General features: G+C 45.3%; 1 protein-coding gene across 2 annotated transcripts in view; it reads left to right on the top strand.

Annotated features, from left to right (window-relative positions):
- Positions 1-5554: 5554 nt before the first annotated feature.
- CLIP2 (CAP-Gly domain containing linker protein 2) overlaps positions 5555-18115 on the top strand; it is an 82375-nt gene continuing 69814 nt past the window's right edge. The window contains exon 1 of one of the 2 annotated variants that reach the window (XM_075032461.1): positions 5555-5823. The gene's annotated coding sequence lies outside the window, so the exon portion shown is untranslated. Of the gene's footprint in view, positions 5824-7987; positions 8159-18115 lie in introns of those variants that run through there. The other variant, XM_075032460.1, reaches the window with a different exon arrangement.

Raw genomic sequence — 18115 nt, 5'->3', positions numbered from 1 at the left:
CTACTGTGTTTTCCTGAGGATACACTGAGCTACACGAAGGTCTACAGAGAATTACCGGAGGCTTTATAAAATAGAATGCAGTTTTACCTAATGAATAGGGTATCAGACACCGAGCTGGAAACTCTAAGGCTGGCTTTCTACTCCGACTTGAACATGTATAAAAAGAAATGCATGAACTGAGTGAAGTACAACATGATAATGCCCAGAGTCTGGCCACCTAGGTTCTGCACCCAGCTGCATTAGAATGGGCCTTGGGAAGATGATAAACTAATCCCTCCCAGTTTCAATTCCCAAGTCTACAAAATATAGGTGATGTTTACTCACCTTTGAGGTCAGTAGGCATAAAGGTCCCTTTATTTATGCAAGCCTGGCTAAATGCAACTGTCAGTTGTCCCGATCTTTAAAAAAATGGACTAAGCAAAGGACAGCCTGATCTTTAGTCTCAATTCAGACAAGCAACAAGCTTTAGGGCAATAACAAAGAAAATGAAAATAAATATGTGGTATTGTGCTGGGATGGGAGGGCTGCTTAGAATGGCTTAGCCACTACTTAACTTCTGGTTTTTTGCTGTGTTGTTCCCCGCCCATGAATAAAATGTTATACTCATTAGTGCCAAATCTCCCTTCAGTCTCTCCATGCTTTGATCCTCCTGTATTACTTTCTTTTGGTCATGCTTAGCTGTAGATGTTCAACACTGAAATGTAGATGTTGACCAACATATTTCTGTTTCAGCTGGATGATCACAGATGTTATTTTTTTCTTTCCATGACTCATTTACTTCATCTGTAAAAAGTAGCTTCATATTCAGATGAAAGATTGGCAATAATCTACTGACTTTAAAAAAAGAGCTATTCCAAGTTCTCCACTGCCAGTGTGATCTTGTGTTGGTCACTTGGACAAACATGGTATCAGCAGACAGAATTTCAGAAAGCCTCCACTTAATGGATGGTGAATTTCTCTGAAAATCCACTTGCCTTTGGGCTCATGGATAGGAAACAGTCTTTGTGATGAAAATTACACTATTTCTTTGATCATGCAGTGTGGTCCATTTTATTGTTTTGCATTTGTGTGGAGTGCTGTCCCACATTCCTCAGAATAATTGCTACTGCAGCAAGGTAGTTTACTTTAAAAATGTAGAACAACAGGAACCAGACTGTGCTAATGATTAAATTATACTGATGGTTGAAGTTTAAGTAACAGTTAATGCACTAATTTCAATATAGGAAATACACTAAAAAAGCAGTAAGAGCTCCTCTTGATCTTCATAATTAATGAGAACTGCCATGATCTTTCAACATATTTCCACCCACACTTGCTTTTATGTTAGCAACTGTGTAGGAAAGCACAGCAGTCAGCCTAGTAGAAAGCCTTCTTTCAGAGCACTTTCCATCACACTGTAGAAGCCATGTGCACTCCCCTGAAGGGTCCTGGAGCCCGATCTTGCCCATGTTGAATCCTGGCCAACAGCCTAATTTCTTTCTATGAAACAGAACAAAGTCAGGCCTTCAGACAAGAACGCACCTAACACGCATGTCTGATCTACATGCACCGAAATAAGCATCATCAGCTGTGCTGAGCATTTCTGGAAAGAAGCTGGGTGGAATTCATATCACTTAACTTTAAACATCTCATTTGGGCTAATTCTTGACTACCCCTATAATTCATGAATGGAAGTGAGCATTGTTAGAGAGCAATTAATCCATTTTAGATGTCTGCAATATGATGAGGGGAATTGCACCCAAGCGCCTGTTTCTCTGCACTCGTTACATAGTAAGTCTAGACAGTTGGCTCAGATATAGATGTCTGAAGATAGATGAGAGGTTTCTTTCACCTAAGGAGATGATAGAGCAGAATCTGCTGGGTATTAGAGGCTTTGCAGTGGTGCTCGGTTGGATAACAAATGCCTGAAAACATGGCGCCACTTGGCTGAATCATTGCAACTGTGGAAGATCTTAATTTAAAAGCTGTTTAAATGAAGTTTCTGAACTTTAGTCTTGGCCTAGAATGGGTAAGGCCTAAAGCAATCACTGATCCTCAAGATAAGAAGTTCTTTCAGCAGCTCTGTAATCAAAGGGAAAAAACAGCTTGTCTTTAGATCACTGCTTTAATCTTGTTTCTCGCACCACTGCTGGAATTTTGTGCTCTGCCACCAAATGCAGCAGGGTATTTATAGCGTCAGCTTGAATGAATAGTAAGAACTTATGCTCTTGTTGCGGCTGCATCTCTGAGGTGATGGAAATCACATAACTGCAAGTTGATGGTAATGACGTTGCACAATATTTTCAAATACAGTTGTTTCTGCCACCGCTCAGTTCCCACAGTATATTGGCAGGGCAAGGGGATATATTTGGCAAGGATTTCTAGGCATGTGGTAGGGAAAAGACTGAAAGGATTCAACTCTGAAGCTTTTGTTGACTGCTGGGGTCCTGATGTCACCACTTCATGTGGCCTATAGAGGCTCTCTGTGGCCTTCAAATGTTGCTGCCTTTGGGGAACAAGTGCAGGATCAGGTCTTTAGGAAGCGTAACCTATTGGTATGTGACAAATCAAGTGTCTCATCAGCTCTTTGCAGAGAGGTCCTTCATCTCCTGCTGCTGGGTAATAAAGTAGAAAGATAATTGAACACTTTGGCCATTTCTTATCTGCTGTCCTTATTCAAACAATATAGATAACAGCAAAACACAAAATATTTGCTCTTTTTATTTTCCTAGATGTGTAAGTATTCCCTTGTTTTTTACATTACTTTGTGTAATGCTTCAGTTTGTCAGGATAATTTAAAAGAAAACAGCTGTGAAGCTCTTTAGTGATCCCAACAGCTAATGCAAATACTTACCAAACCAGAATAATAGATCAGTCAAGTGGAGATGGTTTTGACTATCTGTGAGAAGCCACCTTTCACAACAAAATATATATCATATTCATAAAATAGGAGGGTTGTGTATAGCAAGAGGTTTATCAGGCAAATGTGATAGCTGAGAAATGTCAGAGATTGCATACCAGCTTTCTACACTTAATGGTTTAATTGAAAGTCATGGCTCTGCTCACCTGTGTAAAATTAACAAGTCCTCATATATTCATAGGCTGAAACTTAAGTGTCTGCTGTGCTTCTCCGTGCTTGGGATCATCAGTGCAGGGCTGTTTGCCTGCACGCAGGCCCTGTGAGTAAATAAACAGTTACTGGGAAATAGTAGTGCCATTCTGCAGAATGATGGGATTGCAACGCTTATTTTCACCCTGAAGCTTTGCTTGTGAAAAGCAGGTACAACAAAAGCTGAGGGACAGCTTTGTGGGAGAGGACTTGATGCCAAAGACACAAATTCAAGTCTACAGGTACTTCAGCCACATCACCACGAGTGCTCTGGCCCCGAATGATCTTTCCTTCTCTCCCTGGAAATACCCCTGAGAAAGTTTAGTCAGAGAGGCACATTTGTCAAAGTGATTCAAAGAAATTACTCAAGAGCTGTGAAATTTTTCTAGCTTCATCTTACTGAAGCTGGTGGGCTCGATTCTCCTCTTGGTTTTGCATCAGCGTTGCAGAATGCATGAGCACGAGGGACACCTGACTCCATGGCGTGCAGGTCTGCCTCTTCTTCAGGGAGCGTGAAGTGCCTGGCACAACGGCCTCGCATCGCAGGACACCGTGAGTCACTGCTAGAACATAAAATATAACAGTCATTACAATATATGACTATTTGCACACAGAGCCCTTGGGACAACAGAGCTCTAACAAAGAAAACAAAAGCGCTCATAAAATTCAAGACCTCTGCCACTGAAATGGAGAAGCAATGAGAAACGTGCCAGCTTGCAACATAGCGCGTCAGTCCTGGGCCTCTGTCCTGCAACAATTCGAGGCTGAAGACAGGAAACAGCACTGAGCTGCTGCGCGTACCACAGACTATTGGCAGGCAAAATATAACCCCAGACTTGCTGACCTTCTTTGTCATAATGTAGGTATAGGTCTGTAAATGAAACGTTTATATGGAAGGTTTTTTTAATAAGAACAAATTAGCGTATATAAGATACAGCATAAAATTACGCAATTGATCAAAAATGAGAAGGTTTAACTTCTGAGCAATACATAATTTGAAATCCTACCCTGAAGCATCTGAAAACATTAAAGAGGACTTTTTCAAAACTGCTTTAAATTTACACTCCTCCTTAAAAAAATGCATGGCTACATGTAGCACTTCTCCTTAGTCTCTCTGGAGCTCACAGAGGGAGGTCACCATCATCGCTCCCACTTTGATAAGGAAAAAAACTTGGACCTAAAGATGCAGACTAGCAGAGCTGGCAAGCCAGGGGTGAAGCTGGATGGAGAAGTGAGACCTGTTAGAGTCCAGAGCCTGATTCAATAGGCACCTTCTCATGTAGCTCTTCTCTGCGTGACATACTGTCTCCCTAGGCAACTACAGATTAGAGAGGAGACAAAAAATCTTGTATCCAGAACCAGAAAGCAACAACTTGAGCTTGGATGTAGGGAAAATATCAGGGAAAGGCAGTGAACTAACAGTTGAAGCAGAGGCGTTGGAGTCAGGTGCTTCAGGTTCTATTTTTGACTCGGACCAGCTATTTCAATTCTCTTCGCTTTGGCTTCCCTTCCGCAAGATGGAAAATGAGGATGCCTGCGGCTGCCTCGTGGGGCTGGATCGTCTTTGCTGAGGCCAAGGCTGTCAAATCTCATACTCTGGATCATGCTCAGTTGACCTCAGCTTTGTTCTTCTCTGCTTTGCTGCCTGCATCTCCTTCACTTGCCCCTCCGCTGTGCTTTCCCAGGCCCATGCAGGGCGTACGGAGCAGAGTCACAGCACCCCATGTCAGGGCTGTCCCCAGGTGGGACTCTCCTCCGTACCCTGCGGCCTGGGGCCTTCCACCAGAGCGTCTGACGTGCAAAATCTCACGCGCTGTGCAAAGTCTCCCCTCGGGCGATGTGGGCCATCTGCAGAACGAGTAAAGCGCGATGGCTACAGTTGTGGCCCTCGTACGAAGCACTCCCACTCCTGTCTGAATTAAAGATGCTATCTCGGGGCACAGGCGCTAGATACGACCCTGCGCCGTTACCTCTCCATCTAATGTCAGCCCAGTTACATCTCTGGGACCTATCAGATTATCAGCTCAGCCCGCCCTGCCTGGCTTTGAATGAACGAGTTTGCAAGGCTGCAGGTGCTTTCTCTTTGCTGCATTCCCTAGAAAATCCCTGGTAATTAGGGCTCTCTCCCTTTTTTCCAGGAAGCACTGCCAACTCCTCCTGCCCTTCTCGCATCGACCCAACTCGCTACCACGTGAATTCAGGTGTGGTTGGAGAGCTCCTCCTTTCCAGCGACCAGACCCGGAGCTGCGAGGAAGGGAGGCCGCATCTCAGCCGAGCAGAAGGTGAACTTCACGATTATTTCTTTTTTTTTTTTTTTGACGGAACGAGCGCTAAGGGCTGCGGGCAACCAGGAGGAGCCTCGGCGCTGCCTTTCCACCCTCCCACCCGGCTTCCGGCGGCGGCGGGGTCCACCAACCAGGAGGATTTCGGTGCGGGGCGGCCCCGGGCCGCCCCCTTTGTTCGCGCGGGCCGCAGGGCCCGGCCGTGCCCCCGCAGCACCCGCAGGCGGCGGCGGCGGCGGCCGGGAGGAGGGAGGGGGCCGCGCTGCCGGCCCCATCCTCCTCCTCCTCCTCCATCATCCTCCTCCTCCTCCGCCAACCCGGGCCGCCCGCCCAGCTCCCTCCTTCCCGGCTGGGCTCCGCCGCGGCCGCCCAGGGAGTGGCACGGCGGCCGCCTGCCAGGGGCTGTGCAGCCTGCGGCGGCTCCGGTTCCGCTCGCCGGCGGGCTGTGAGAGGGTAAGGGGGGACGGCGGGGAGGGCGGCGGGGGGGAAGCGGCTCCGGCAGCCCCCGCCGCGCCGGCAACAAAGGAGGGGGTGAGGGGAGCGGGTGCGGGAAAAGCCCGGGGGGGAGCGGGGCTCCGCGGAGCTGTCAGCGGTGGCGGCTCGGCCGCGGTGAAGCGTCGTCCTTGGTCGGGGGAGGGAAGGCACCGTCCTCGTCGCGGGCCGCGTTCCGTGTGAGGAGGGGCCCCGCCCCGTTGCCTTCGCGGGCAGGAGCGGGGCACCCACCGGCCGGTGGGGAGGGGGCTCGGGTGGGAGTGGGCGGCCGTGGGGTCCGCCCGGCCTGCTGCACACCCACCTGCACGCTCACACCCACCCGGGCGGCCGGACAGGGCTACAGCCCGGCCCCGCACCTCCGCGGGTGGGTGTGGGTTTGGTGGTAAAGGCAGCCGGTGGGTCACGGACAAACGGCTCTGGGTGGGAGCAGCCGGAGAAGCGGGGGTCTGGTGCTGGGGAGATGGAGATAAGAGCGGGCGTTAGCATCGGTGGCTCAGTGCGGAGCGAGTTTCTGTTTTGAAACGGGAGGAAGATTTTCTTTTGTCTCCGGGAAGCTGGACCGCTCGCTGGGCTCGGTCTCCTCTCTGGATTTTTGTTCTTGAACGATCCAAGTATCGACGTTAACTACATACTGCGGGATTTGATGGGGGTTTTTTGTCTGTAGCGAGGAGGTGTGTTTCAGAGGCAGGCCCAGCTGGGTCGGGCTGCTGGCGTTCGCACGCTGCTCAGGTTGTGGGTGGCAGGACGGACGGAGCAGGTCTCTGCCCCTTGCATCTCCTGATACAAACCAGCAAATGGTCTCTTTGGGGAAGCATCCAGGGATGGAGGCAGAGGCACGCGTTGTTATCTCCAGGGCATCCAGGCAGGCTGCAACGGCGTTTGGGAAGTGCTGGGAGACAAAGCACTGTGTCAGCACCGACTGTTATTTGCTGCTCTATTGAGCGTCAGTCTCATAGGCCTGCAAACCTTGCCTCAGGAACTCATCCTGCTGGAATGGATGTCAAGTTTCACTAGCCCATCGGTTACTGTTGGCTAGAAGTGCTTCCTTAGGGGTGACTTGCAGTTTGAGTAGAATTGGTCTGTGTGTGGACAGAGATACGTTGGGAATGCTGTGTTCTCACAAAAAGGTGTCACTCTGCCTGCCAGAAATCACTGAGACTACAGGACTTCAAAGGCTCAGCTCTGAGACAAGCCACAAGTTAAAATGTTAGCACCAGCCATTACAGGCATGTCAGGGAGAAGCTGTGCAGGAACCAGTCTATCATCTCAGGAGTGCTCATGTGCGGGGCCTGCCTTCAATTAAGGGAAAACCTGTGTGTTTCAGGAGATGCTTTTAGGATAAGTATGGACTGGATTATCTACTGAGGCCAAGGGTTGGTATGTGCTCCTCTTCTGCTTGGCTTCCTGCCACCTCCAGCCTTGGAGGCTGCCATAATTTACTCCAGCATGTAGCAGTTCCTGGTGCATTTCCTCTTTCTCCCCCCTTGTGCTTTTGCTCTGGCAGAAGAAACGATGAAGAACCCAAAGGGGGATTTTCCAGTGTCAAGGGATGCAGTTATGTAAGGGTATGCATGCTAGTTCTTCTTCCCTTGTGTTACTGGGTGGTTAAAATGGGTAAGGGCATGGATTCCACCTCCTGACTAAGGTTGCTGTTTTTATTTATCAAAATGCTTCCTCTATCTGTGAAACTCGGGGAAATGAATAATTTTTTTTGGGGGGGGTGGGTGGGGGGTGGCATAATTTTGGTCACAATGAGAAAAATATATAAAGTAAGTTGCATCCCCAAGATACATGGTGTTGGTACCACTGCAGAGTGTATACAATGCATGGCAAGGTTTATATACTGACTTTTAAAGCTCTGGGAAAGCCCAGGTACAGGTAGCTAGACCTGAACATGAGTTGTTGCTAACCTCTGTTAAGATACTGCTATGGTCTTATTTATAGGGGGATCTATAGGTATTTATAGAGATACTTATAGAAGATGTTTATGAAAAATAGATATCTTGTGACCTGTTTCCCCCTCCATCTCCCAAGGGGTCTGAGCACAAGAATGACCAAGGCAGTTGCTGACATGGGGCGAGAAAGCATTTTTTTTAATGCTGCTCTATTGCTGAGTTAAAGACAGCTAACAATCTCTGGCTGTTGTTCTTTTATCACTGTTCTCATGATATTTACGGTAGAATTTCAGGTCCTGTTTTCTTGGCAGGGCACCTTGGCTGATAGTACTGGTGATGTCAGACGGCAGCAAGACTGGGGCTTTGTTTTACTGGTCAGTTTTCTAAAACAACCAAATTAGGTAAGTTGCTGAATAAAGATGACGTACTTTCCAAGGTCACTCCAGAAGCCCAGGTTAGAGAGAGGAATTGGACTTAGTCTTCCTGAGTCCTGTTTTAGTCCTGCCTTTTCCATGCAGCCATCCTTCTGTCCTGCGTGAAAGCTCTCATCTCTCTGGCTGATACTGACAGAGAATCACAGAAGTCTGTTAGGGCATTGATGCACAAAGTCTCTTTCTGCAGTACCACCGTGCTCTCAGAGCATTTCCCCCTGCTCTGCTCAGAGGACCCTGTGTGCTGTGGTTGTCTTCTGTACTTTGTCCTGTTAGGCACTGCAGTTCAACAAATCAAATTCACTTTTCTTGTAGCTGTATTTAATTTCTTGCTCTTACATTATTGTGCAGTAGCTCTTGCTGTAGCTACCAGTGGAAAAATGACTTCATTGCATGTGACTGAGTCTGGCACCTTAAACTGATACTTACTGCTATTCCTGAAAAAGAAAAAAAAACCAAACCAACCTCCAAAAAACCAAAACCACAAAAAACCAAAAAAACCCCCCAAACCCAAAGAAACCCCATTAAAAAAAACCCCAAACCCACAATATTTCTGCATCAGACTTTTTGGAAGTCATTCCCGTGCAGTGGCAATGGTTTTGTTATCTCCTTTTAAGTGAGTGAAACTGTGTCTATCAAATAGCCACGGTTGTTTCAGATGCAGCATAAGCAAAGAAAGATGTGTGAAGAAATAAACCCAAGCATTGTCATATTTTGTTGTCACAGTTTAATTTTTTTTCCTTCAGTATGATAGAATAAAATACGATGCTGGCTTGAATTGGCATGAAAATTAGGTGCTACTTTTCTTTCAGTGTTTTATTTTTATTATCTAGTGTTTACCCACCTGGATAGTTGTAGAGAAATGTGGCACAGACTAGTGAAATGCCCTGCTGTGGGTTCTGAGCTAGCAATGAAGTCCCCATCTCTTCATCCCCGTCTGTGCTGAAGCACAAAGGGAATCTGAATTTTGTTTGGTTTATTTTAAGAGTTAATGCTCTGAAGTCTGATGTTGACTCCCTTGATAACTCCATTTGTGCCTGGGAAAGCTAAATGATTATTTTTGAAAAGTATTTATACTCTGTGTCTATAACAAACACTTCCGGAAGACTTCCAAGTCCTTTGATGTGTTGGATATTCAGAGAGATAGTGATGCCTAATAGAGTCAGGCAACTATCCTCTAGCACTGTTTTCTGAGTAGTCTTGGAAAAAATCTTTTGCTTCTGTTTCTCTGAGGTACAAAATGGGTGATGGAGTTCTGACCTCCTTTGAGGTCTGTGAATGAAATGCTATGTGGATGTTGGATATTTGGATCTCGGAACTCTTTAATTACTTTTTGGTGCTTTTTAATACCTCTCCTGTGTTCCCTCACGCTGTTCCTTTAAAAAGATAATGCAAATAAAATTGTATTGCTTGTGCCAGAGCTCTTGGTCAAAATGAATCCTGTTTTATTTTGGTGAATAACTTGCATTGTGTAGTAAAGGCTACATGGATGCTGGTTATATGGAAAGGACTTCCTGAAAATTTGGGGTGGCAGAAACTTCAAGAGGTCATCTGATCCATCTGTCTGTTCCAGATTAGGTCTGTCTTCATCTGTGTTGTTCAAGGCAGAGGTTTGAAGATTGATATTTTTATTTTATTTTATTTTTTTAAAGAATGGCATGGGCAATGAGGGAGTTTCTGCAGCCTCTCCGGACAGTCTAGCTCAGTTTGAACTGATGTTGTAGTTAGAACTGCATAGTATGTGTCTTTCCCTTTGTATTTGTTGTCATTGTCACTTTGTGTGTCTGCCTGTTACTGTAGAAAGGACAAGTACAAGTGTTTCATTGACAAAACCAGCACAATTTCTTTTGCAGCATGAACTGCTTATGGAGGGGCAGAGGAAGGCTTCCAAACCAAGGCACCAACTTCTGGCATAGTCACTAACAAAGGCTTTCTCAGGCTAGTCTGTTCTTTTTCCTCCTTTGACATATTCCCCCCCCCTTTATTTGTTGCATCATGCTCTGAAAAATTCTGTGTCCACCAATTAGTGCTGGAAACTTTTCAGTAATCCTGACAGGCGCAAAAAGCAGCTGCCTGTTGAAACAAACAGCACTTTCCCATCTCTTGCAAATACTCCCATTCATGACCTGCAAGAACATCCCCTGGATGCAGAGGCTGTCCTGGCTGGGGAACAAACCTCCCTGGAAAAAGAGGCCTCTCCTGGAAGATGTGGAGAGGCACTTATGTCATGAGATGTATTTAATAGACTTTTTAGCCTCATATTTAGCTGTCATATATTGTGTGCTATACTACCTCAGTGGCTCCTGTCAGCCCTCTGGGTGAAGCCTGTCCTGGTGATTAAAGTCTGCTCCTTAGCTATATTTGGCATATAGTTACTTGTTTTATAACTGAGATTCTTACCATGCAAACTAGAGCAGGTCGGTCTGCAACCTTGAATAAGTGCTTTTTTTTTTTCCTCTGGACTTCTGTTTCCCAGCTGGTAAGTTTAGGACATTCTAGCTGATGACCAATCTGCCAGCCATTCCTAATGGCTATTTAATGATGGGCAATATGGCACAAAAAGGCAGGCTTGTGAGGAATATGCTGCTGAGGCAGAGGAAGGTGTTTTGCCTTACCCAGTTCATATTTTACATGTCAATTTATGTAGGCTTTTACTGGGATCTATGAAGTAGCTTTTTGAACTTGCTGAATCTCTTCCATAGGAAAAATTTAAGTTTATATGTATATTTATATATATTTCTAGTAAATGATACTGGCAATAAGCAATGCCTCCTGTGAGCTTAATCTTGGTGTCTCCAGAGCATCTACAGGCACTTTTTTTGTTTTTATCTCTGAATTCCCCTTGAAGCATATTGGCTAGATGGTAGGAAGGTGCGGGAGCACTTCCAGCACACTAACATGGAAATGTCAAAGTCAAATGGTGCTTTTGGGTCATCATATGGGTCAGGTTTATGGAGTGCTTTATATACTCTGCCTTAGGGTGCTGGAAACATTGATTGCCTTTGTTAGGAGAGTGACAATTTGGTTTTTGCTCTTTCTTTTTGGTTGAAACGGGACCAGTCTGCGTTAGAGATGTCATGCCAGTGCTCTGCGTTATAATGTACTCAGGCTACTGCTTGTAACTGCTTTATACTTGCTTGGCTAGATGAGATTATATCCTGATGTCTGTACAAAATCACGATTGTGGTCTTGCCTGCATTGGAGGAGAGATTAATGGCATTTGCAGTATAGACACAACCCGTTTCTGTAAGAAGTGAAGGAGCAGCTAGGGACATGTGGTGGCTCTAAAGCTCTGACTAGAACATATAGTGCTGCAGTACTCCAGGAGTGTGGTGGGTTGATCCATCTGTCCTGCCTACCTGCATGCAGGCTGGGTTCATCCCATCAGCATCACTCTTATCTCCAGAGATATGAAACGTTAAATCCCATTTTTTGCACTGATCCATCTAGCCAGACCTGTTCCTTTCGGCTGCTGGGATCTACACATCAAGCAGTGCTGTATGAGTGCTTCCCGATGGCACGGTTGTGTATAAGTGGAGGTGCTGGTTAGAGCTAGGCTGTGGAGCAGTACAGCTCTTGTAAGGTCTCTGTTGCTGCTGGAGGAGGCTGGGATTGACAGCCTTTCCCAGATGTGCACAGCCTGTGTTGTGACAGGCTCTCTTGTCCTAGCCAGCCCAACAGGTCCTGCTAGAGCACGGGCAGCACACCGAGCATGTTCAGTCTCCACGCCTGCTTTGGAATTTGACTGTGTAGGATGGTGTTTTCTTTTTTTACCCCCTAGAAACTGTGATCTCTAACCTCCTCTGATATGACATACAAGGTAGCCATCCTATGGTGCTGTTGTGGCTTAGTGTGTTGCTTAGTGCCTAGAGGCTTTGGGCTGGCATCTGCTTCTCTACACATGGTGCAATCCAAAGTAAATGACGGCCTCTGCAAGGCAGAAGGTAAGGTGTGGGTGAAAGAAACCATGAAGCAGGAAGGGATAATGTAATGGTGTTGACAGATAAGATCCAGTTTGATATAACTTGCCAAAATTTTTATGGTTTGGTCATTGATAGGGATGTAATTTGACTAAGAGACATATTCCGTCTTGTACTGGCTTTTCTGAGCATCTTTGTATTGGGGTTGCAGGTGATAAAGTAGGAAACTCCATGATTAACACGTACTGGCTGAAAGCAAACTTTCTAGATTACTGGCCACCCTGTCTCCACCACTGGTTATGGTGGGAGCTGTGTAGATGTGTCGGTGTCAGCTGAGGTCTGGCAAAATCGCAGTATTTGTAGAGAGGCTCAGGAGAAAGCAGCAATTAACGTACATAGCCCAGAGGTCAGCTGCTTAAGTGGGAGGCTGAGTGCAGGCTGGTGAATCGGCAGGGAGGAGGGTGCTCCAGGGAACAACTGTGGCCAACATTGCTCCGTTGCTGCCAGCACAGCGGTGGGAAGGAGGATGAGCGTGGGTAGAGGGGATGGGGGTTACACAGTGCCTTGGTGCTCCGGAGAGAGAGTGGGTTTGCTCTTCCCTACCATCTTTAGTTTGGTGACCTTAGATCATTCAGTAGGTACCAGTGGTGTAACTCTCCAGGTCTACCACCCCTCTGTTTGCGAGCTTGATACCGTTATCATCCCTCTTCATGTGGCAAGGAGATTACTGACCACTGTGGAAGAAGAAGGCAGGAGTCCTGGCTGTCAGTGCTGCATTTCAACTGTGAGATAGTGGTCTGGATTTCCTTTTCAGCTTACCTCCTGTTGTATCTCAGCTTACTCTTAACAGTCAGAGTGTGAAGGTGGGTTGGTTATTCTTTCAGCTTTTGGGAACAGTGCTTTGTTTGAAGGAATGAGATGATGTTAGCTCATAATATTTGGCACAGAGTTTGTCCAAGGCCTGGTGAGACATCGCCTGGGAGGCAGCATGTGTTTTGGGTTGCCCATGTCTAAACCAGACTGAATTCAAGTGGTGGAGGTTTAGAGAAGGTCTCCTAAGATGAACCAGGAAATGGTGAGTCTCTATCTCGGGACCTCTCAAAGGAGAGCATTGCTTGTTCAAAATGATATAGTGAAGGCGGAGAAAGGGCAAAGCTGTCTTGTGGGGGTTGGACACAATGGGAGAGTGTCAGACTTGTGCAAAGGGCAGAGTAGGTATGTGGGCAGAAGGCTGGCTTGAATAAATCTGGGCTGGCAACTGGTGGGGGGGGTTCCCAGCCAGCAGAGGCTGAAACTAGCACTGCTGAAGTGTAGGAATGAAAAATCTTGCAAGGTGGTTTTGTAACTAAATGAAAGGGGTTACATTAGGTGCAGGGTAGGCCCTTCCTATCCTGCATCCCTGCCTGAAGTTTCAGCAGCTTGTGAAGAGGCAGGATCAATTTTCCCTTCATGTGACATTGTTTGCATCAGGGTTCTTTGGAGTGGGTTTCTGTACTAGATGTTACACCTACGGTACCAATGGCCTGGAGCAAGGGTTTGCTCTTGTTCCTGCTATAATGACCAGATCTCCACTGCATACCAGATTGCATTAAATGTGTGATTGCATTAACATGGTGTCTTTTCCTAGTGCACTTGAGGGTGTGTGTAGATACTGGGCAGCATTAGTGGGGCTTCAGTGGCAAGCCCAATGTGTCCCAAGGTATTTTCTATTACACCAGAAACATGTTGCATTCCATTCTTGTTTTCTTTGCTTTTAACCAAATCACCTGCAAGTTTAAACTGGTACAGCTGAATTACAGTCAGACAGGCTGCCATAACACTGCACTGCAAATGAAAACAAAATTCCTAGTTTCAAAAAACTTAAATGTGCGAAGAGGGAGAGAAGAAACTTGCAAGAGCAGTTGTTTCCTATTTGCAGCTCTTTGTTGCTCCAGCCTTTCAGTTACAGTCTACAAACCAAGGCTGGCCTGTGAAGAAGCCTTCATTGCAGGTGCAGGTTGTAAAAAACAAAAGTGGGAAGAAATCAGGGCAGGAGGGACCTGGGTCCTGGTTTTGTTTCATAATCAAAGTCCAGGGCAGAGGTTAGATTACAGAAGTGCACAAATCAAGATCTATGTGTTAGCCTGAGCTCCAGTGAATAACAGATTAAGTGCCAGGGTGAACTTTAATGCTACACTAAATCAAGCAGTCAAAAGCCAGGAAATTCCAAAACTTCAGATCCTTCTGCAGCTCCGCACAGGGTGCGTAGCGTGGCTGAGTTATTGTATAGCTCATATTTAATTGGAGAATTTGTTTCTCCAGTAGTAAAATATCAAGCCATTATAATGGAATATGTTTATCATGTATCATTGTCTTTCCTGTACTCTGCCTGCCCTCCTCATGTTTCTTTTCCAGATAGTGCTTATGACAAATAACGCTTTCTGTGAATAGGAAACTTGGATTTTATCAAAGCCCCTTGAATTGTAGAGAAACCTTCCATGGAACTGAGTAGCCATTGGATCAAGTCTGAATTACCCGGAGGACAGCAGTTCTGAAATCTCTGCATATTCTGTTCCCTTCCCATGTGAGCTGTGCAATTTTGGTGTCCTGCCCCTATATATTTCTGTAGGGACATGGTCCCCTGCCCCAGGGCTTAACTCCAGGGAGCAGAAACTCATGTAGATCGAAGACCATCCCCAGAATGTTTCCCACAAATTAGAGCTAGTTTTGCTCTGCAATTAGTGCAGAATTGTTGCTATCTACTCTGTCAGTCTTCAGTAGGCGTTTTGCCAGCATGGGGAGTGTGAGCTCATCAGCAAGCCCATAATTACTCCCCAGTTTGTATATGATGACTTCCTTGAATGTCCTTTGTTTTCTTTTTCTCCCCCACTTTGCCTCAGGTTTTGCATTGTGGTTTTTAGTTAGAGTGCAATAGGATGTTTTTGCACATTCTTCCTTTAGTAAGCATTGTTTATAACTAAATCACAAGGTGATTAGTCTATCATAGTGGTTAGCATTAGCTTAAAAAAAAAAAAAAAAAATCTAAGTTTTTAAATAAAAGGCCTCTAGGCCTTTGCATTCCGTGCTAATTATTACAAAATTTGAGTGAGAAGACTAAACACAGGCTTTTTTAGGGATTAACCTTTCAGACATGTAAGGGCCTCTACATAGTAACAACAGAGCTTTATGGCTGAAGAACCTGTGTGAATTCTTCAACTGCAAGGGAGAAAAAGCCTTATGGCTGACAGAGGTTACTGGGATCCCCTGGTTTTCGCTGTGTGTAATTGAAGGCAATACGCTCCTTTCTTTCATTCCTGTAGTACTTCATCTCCTCCATTCCCTCTATGGGAGAAGGAAAGGTTTTCTTGGGAGAGGAGTCTGACCTTAATTAAGAATGAGCACCTCTTATTTCCCCTATACTTTAATTAAGTGAAAGGATTTAGTCCTAGTATGCCTTGTGCTTCAGAAATGGGTTTCTGATTGCTTGTTGGAAAGAGTAACTAATCGGAGAAGTGAGAAGGCGATGGTATGATTACCTTGGATTGGATGGAACATCTTAAGGAATTAAAAGATAAAATTGCCCTTTCTTGCCAGCATAATCTCTGTCTCTATTAGCAAAGCTGCAGTTTGGCTTTATCAGATCATGTCTCTATGTTGATCGGATTCATTTCCTGTCCCTTTCGCAGAAGACTGAGTGGTTTGAATACGGCCTTCGCATTTGATTTCAAGGCAAAATTCTGTTCATAAAATCCCTAGCCTGTCTTTGCAGTATGGCTGGTGTGGGGTCATGAGCCTGGGACACTAAATCTTTACCTGTCCTTGCCTCTGGCATGCGGTCAGTTGGGCGGTAACATATGGAGCTTTATTGCCTGAAGATCTCATTTTCCTGGGCATCGGAAAGGTGCAGAAAAGGTTGGAAATATGAAGTGGATGCAACCAAATGCTCAGAAATAAGAAATGAAATAATTTTACATAACTTAAAAAAAAATCAGTATCTTTAGGCCAGTAAAGGTTTTGTATAAGGCCTAATAAATGAATACCAGACACTGAACACTTTTTGCCTTTATTCTGTATGCTTATTGTGGGAGTGAGTGAATAGCTCCTCCAGCGTTCAGTGGATGAAGTTCTTCACTAGCAGTTTGTTTTCAGGGAGATGTTGGGCTTCAGGTATTATTTTCAACATTTACAGTGCCTGATGCTGAAGTCTTCTGCAAGCAGTAATGCTGTTTTCTGTGGGAGATTTTGCATGGGGAGTGCGACACGTGCAAGAATGAATTGCTGCAGCAGGCAGTTGTAGGTCTTGTGGGGAGCAGGGGTTGTTCTTGGGCTGTGCTAAGGTAGGTTCAATCTTGCCTGGAGTCCCAGAGGTTCTTGAATGTCAGAGGGTAGGGGACCAAACCCAGAGACCTCTTCGAGGCCCTGTACTCTTTCTGAAATACAAACCCAGAACTTGAGTAGAAAATTAAGTTCCTGCTTTTATGTTTAACTCTCCTGAATGTGCATGCAAAGGATGTGTCAAAACCAAGGTGCTGTTGGACCATCCCCAGCTACACATTGCGTGGCAGCACGTGGGATTGTTTCCCTTTCCTGTAGAGGATGGGGCTTTACCTTGCAGGCGTAAAATGCACTTTCTATTACTCCATGTGGAGTCACTGTTATTACATTGTCAGAGCAGCTGCAGACAGAATTCCTGGTCTTTCCAGGCTGTGTCTTTATTACTAATGCAAGAGTCTTTGTGCAGATTCAGGCACACCATCGCATCTTACGAAGCTCTGAAAATGGCTGAAACTCTGCTTGCAGATGTGCTACCGTAGGGCTGCATCCCAAGCCCTGGTGTTCCTCATCCTTAGTATGAACATGAGGGAAGCTGGCATAGTGTTTTAAATAATGGCACAAACAATTGCTTCTCAAAAGATTATCTTAGATGGGAGTAGGGAAAAACAGACTTTATTGTGCAAACTATCCAAATACTTGTCTTTGAAGTCAAGGATTATTTGCATGAGTCAAATTTGTTTAAAAAAAAAAAAGTGGTTTACTGCTGCTCTGCATTGTCTTTGTTTATCATTAACCTTCCGTACAACATGATAACCTTGATTTCCTTCAGTCTGATAACTAGATACTGTTCTTTACCTTTTTTATGGGCCCCTTGCCCTGAAAAGGTGTGCACACAACTGACTGCAAACTTCAAATTTAATTTCTTATGTGTGGATTTCCAAATTAAAAAAATTAGAAACCTAAATTTTGGTACTCGCTTTTTTAGCTATATATTTAATTTTAAGAAATAAGGAGATGTTTCCCCACAAAATATTGTATATACCTAGCTGTTACAGCAGCGTTCAGATACAGCTGGTCTAAATTCCACTTGGGTCTGCATTCAGAACAAAATCCCTGTACCTTGCCTAGGGTTTCATGTTGGGTAAACTCTTCTTACATCTAGATCCATCCAGAAGGAAGCACCAGGCACAGGATGGGATTCAGGCCAACTCAATCTGGTGTCTGGAAACCTGTTCCAGTGTCTTGCAGTTGTTTCACTCACTATGTCGAGGTGAACCGAGCCTTAGATTGGCAAATGCCCGTGAGGGCTTTCTTCTGGGGAGTGTGCCGAATCTGGGAGTCTGCTTTGTTGCTTATGTCCATCTTGAATGGGATGGTATTTCATGTGGCAAGCAAGTACTAATGTGCCTTGTTGAGGGTAGGAGGGATGGATGAAGCAGAGAAACTTACAGATAAGCTGTGTTGCCAAGACTGACAAGGGCTTTTGCTACCAACCCTTGTTTTGTGTTGTTCCTCTACCACATTTGAGAAATAACTGAAGTCTAAGCACCTCCAATTGTTTCTCTGTTTTTAATGTGTGCTGTTCTGATGCCTGGCCAACATTGTGGATACTTGCACATCCAGATATGTTGCTCCTGGTGAAAGGTATTTTTTGGATGTACATCTGTACTTAGTTTAGAACTGTTCCTCTTTTTGAATCTAAGCCTACGTGACTCAGATCCAGCTGTCCCCTTTTCTGATGGAAGAATGGAGA

This window comes from Buteo buteo, chromosome 7 (genome assembly GCF_964188355.1).
Source record: "Buteo buteo chromosome 7, bButBut1.hap1.1, whole genome shotgun sequence".
In the NCBI taxonomy this organism is placed as follows: domain Eukaryota; kingdom Metazoa; phylum Chordata; class Aves; order Accipitriformes; family Accipitridae; genus Buteo; species Buteo buteo.
Note: the sequence above shows the minus strand (reverse complement) of the source record. Positions and strands in the feature narration are given on the sequence as shown.